A 3846-nucleotide genomic window follows, 5' to 3' on the forward strand; every position below is an offset into this window, starting at 1 on the left:
ATGGGAGGAAGAGGTTCAGGTTGGCTCTTCCAAGGAAGGGAACTCACTGGAGATTGATTGTCAAGTAAGATGTTAACTTCTTCTATGGCCTTGTCTATATCAAGGTTGTCAATGTCAAAATGGGCCAGACATGCCTCTAAGGGGTCATCTGCTAAGATATAGGAAAGGGCTTCCTCTACAAGATCATCCATTTCGTCAATTAGGCAACACTCGTCTTCCCTCACATGTTGGTCAGCGGCATGAAAAACATTCAATTTAATTTTCATGTTCCCAAATGATATATCCATTGCCCCAGTTCTACAGTTGATGCATGCATTGGCTGTTGCTAAAAAGGGACGACCAAGAATCACAGGGATTTGTTTTTTTAGGTTGGGCACATGTTCCATGTCAAGGACGATAAAATCTACTGGAAAATAGAACTTGTCTACCTTGACAAGAACATCTTCAATCATCTCCCGTGGTATCTTCACAGATCGATCAGCCAATTGTAAGGACACCGAGGTAGGTTTTAATTCACCTAACCCAAATTTCTCATAGACTGAATAGGGTAGAAGATTCACACTTGCCCCTAGATCTAAGAGCGCTCGGTCAATGGAGTTATCTCCTATGACACAGGAAATAGTGGGAGCGCCAGGATCTTTGAATTTTGGAGGGGTGTTATATTGGAGAATGGAACTTACCTGTTCAGTAAGTAAGACCTTTTTAGGCACATGTGTCCTAGATTTTTGCTTTTGTGTGCAAAGGTCTTTGAGAAATTTGGCATAGGAGGGAACTTGTTTGATGGCATCAAGAAGTGGAAGGTTGATTTTAACTTGTTTGAACACCTCCATCATCTCTTCTAGTGAAGTTCCCTTCTTGCCAAAGGGAGTGGGTGCATTAAGTGCTTCAGGAAATGGAGCCTTTGGAGTATGGGTTGTGACAGATGGTGGACTAGCTGAAGAAGGTTTTGGATTTTCATGTGAAACATTCCTCTCCTTTTCTTCATCTTCCTTATTGTTACTCTCCCCAACCTTATTATCTATTATACGACCACTCCTTAGGGTAGTCAAAGCATTGGCTTGCTCATGATTTAATCGGATTTCTTGAGCCACGTATTGTCCCCTTGGATTACTCATTGGTTGACTTGGAAGCTTACCTTCCTCTCATTTATTTAATGCATTGGCTAGTTGACCCATTTGGGATTCTAGCTTAGCAATTGATTGTGTGTGAGAGTGCAATAGTTGTGTATTTGCCTCCAAACCTTGAAGGGCAGTCAACACCTTCTCCTCAAAGGCTGTATTTCTTTGGGTTGGAGGAGGAGGATGCTGAAATTGAGTCGAGGGACGGTAGAGATGAAAATTCTGAGGGTTTTGAAAATTTTGGGAGAAGGGTTGGGAGGTATTAGAAGCTTGCTGCCTCCAAGAAAAATTTGGATGATTCCGCCATCCCGGATTATATGTATTGGAAAATGGATCATTACCCGGTCTGGGCTGTGTTTGGGCAGCATTGATGTGTTCTTGCACGAGTTCGGGATATTGGGGTGCTGAGGGGCACTCATGAATAGGATGCAATGGGCTAGAACAGATAGCACACACTTGTGCTTGGGAAGAGCTAACGACATGTCCTCCTATCATTAGTTGGTCAATCTTATGGGACAATGCATCTACCTTGCTAGACAGGTCCATAGAATTACTTATTTCACAAATGGTTCCTCTTCTTTGAGAATTCGAGGGTGCTTGACGAGAACATGAAGCATGGTGGAGGGAGTTTTCATTAAGATTTTCAAATAATTGCCATGCTTCATGCTCATTTCGAAGCATGAAAGTCCCCCCGCATGCAGCATCAATCATATGACGGTTTCGTTCAGTCAATCCATCATAGAAGCATTGCACTAGCTGCCACTTAGGTATTTGATGATGTGGGCATTTACGGATTAGGTCACGAAATCTCTCCCAAGTTTCATGAAATTCTTCTCCCTCGGTCTGGGAGAAGCTTGTAATGGCACGTCTAAACTGGTTCGTTCTTCCTATGGGAAAGTATTTTTTAAGAAATTCTTGTTGCATTTGACCCCAGGAATGAATCGAATTGGCCTCTAAAGAATTCAGCCATTGCTTAGCTCTATCTTTAAGGGAGAAGGGGAATAATCTAAGTTTTAAAGCATCATCAGTGAAATTTTGAATCTTGACAGTGGTGCAAATCTCAAGAAATTCATCTAGGTGTTTGTATGGGTCTTCGTTGGTGAGCCCATAAAAAGATGGGAGCATTTGGATCACACTAGACTTTATTTCATATTGTACAGCTGCTACCTCAGGTAATTGAATGCAAGATGGGGAAGTGTAAATAGTGGGAGTAAAGTACTTCCTCAGGAGTTTGGGTTGTTCTTCAGCCATCTTAAGAGGTGGGGATGATCCTAATGTTTTGATCTTAGCTCGAATGTTCCTAAGGGTTCGTTCTATTTCAGGGTCAAAAGGTAATAGGTTTTGTACTCTAGAACGACTACCGTGCATACACTAGTACTCGATCAATCAAGCATGCAATAAAAGAGAAAAGCATATCAATCCTAGTCTTTGTCCTAAAATCACTAGACAGTTCCTAACTGGTTTGAAGAGGGCACCTAAGCCTCCAATCCGGTCTAATGAACCGAGTTGACCAGGTAAGCTCCCAGGTAAGTGGAGGGGTCACGTTGCGTTCGCAAAGGTCCCACTTAAAACCCACTTGCCTCGAACAGATGAACTGTCTCCCTTATAGGGACAAAGCTTGCCTAAACATCAACTAAGCCACAGAGCGAAATTGGTGCAACCTTCGGTGATCTTCGTCCTATTGAGCTCGAATGTCCCTAGGGGCCAATGTCTAATTGATTTTAATTAAAGATGACACTATGTGAGATTGAGTTCACCTAAGTTGGGCAAGAGTCCGGTGATGAAATCCGGCTCTTATCTTGTTGGGGTGATTGCCCTTACTATGTGCAAATTGATTTGTGTATGTGTATCAAGCATGCATTCACAATTTTGCTATAATTAAAATCAAACAATCACCACAAAATTTCAAACCAATAATTAATTTAAATAGGAAAAGTTTAGAGGTTACCAAAGGAAATTTCTCCAGCAATTTATTTTTTTTTTAGGCAAACCTCTACAGCATTCCTTTTCCAGCAGTTCTCTTTTTGATCATCCCAGATTTTTTTTCCTCGATTCCTGATAAAAAAAATAAATAAATAAATAAAAATTAGTAAGAGAGAAAAAGAAGATAAGAAAAGTAACAATAATAGAATTTTTTTTAAAGAATTTTTTTTAATTTCTAAATAATTTTTTTAATAAGAAAAATAACTATGCTAGCAATCCCCGGCAACGGCGCCAAAAATTGATCGGTTCTTTCAATTTTGAAATTAAACCACGCAATAGCACGTATTCCGTAGGATAGTGATTACGGGTGTCGGTCCACAGAGATTAGAGACAAGTTATTTTTCTTTTAAAAATAAATCAAAAAGAAGGATTTGCTAACTTGATTTAACTAAATTAATCTATGAGTACGAATTGAAATTTTATCAAAGTAAATAGATCTAGGGTTTGGAATCCACCACATAGCATTGCATCGAGGATTGTGTTCTTAGTTTTTATCTTTTGGAGAGGCATGCAATTTTGGCTACAAGCCTTTTAAAATAAAAACATAAAGAGTTTTAGGAAGATCCATCTTCGGTATAGCATGAAGTGTCTACCTAAGTATGCTAATCTAGGGTGTAGCACACCTCATCTTCCTAGGCATGGATCATCTTAGACTACTTTAGCAAACATGAATGGTAAATGGCATGCTCAAGGTTTAAACATCATAAAATAATTTTTCATTGAGAATGAGAATTTAAACAAACTC

At 39.7% G+C, this 3846-nt stretch overlaps 1 non-coding gene across 1 annotated transcript; it reads left to right on the plus strand.

Moving 5' to 3' along the window:
- Positions 1 to 1887: 1887 nt before the first annotated feature.
- On the plus strand, positions 1888 to 1993 carry LOC120108606. Its single transcript, XR_005509894.1, has one exon. It is a non-coding gene; the product is annotated as a small nucleolar RNA R71 (small nucleolar RNA).
- Positions 1994 to 3846: the final 1853 nt, after the last annotated feature.

This window comes from Phoenix dactylifera, unplaced genomic scaffold (assembly GCF_009389715.1).
Source record: "Phoenix dactylifera cultivar Barhee BC4 unplaced genomic scaffold, palm_55x_up_171113_PBpolish2nd_filt_p 001424F, whole genome shotgun sequence".
Lineage (NCBI taxonomy): Eukaryota > Viridiplantae > Streptophyta > Magnoliopsida > Arecales > Arecaceae > Phoenix > Phoenix dactylifera.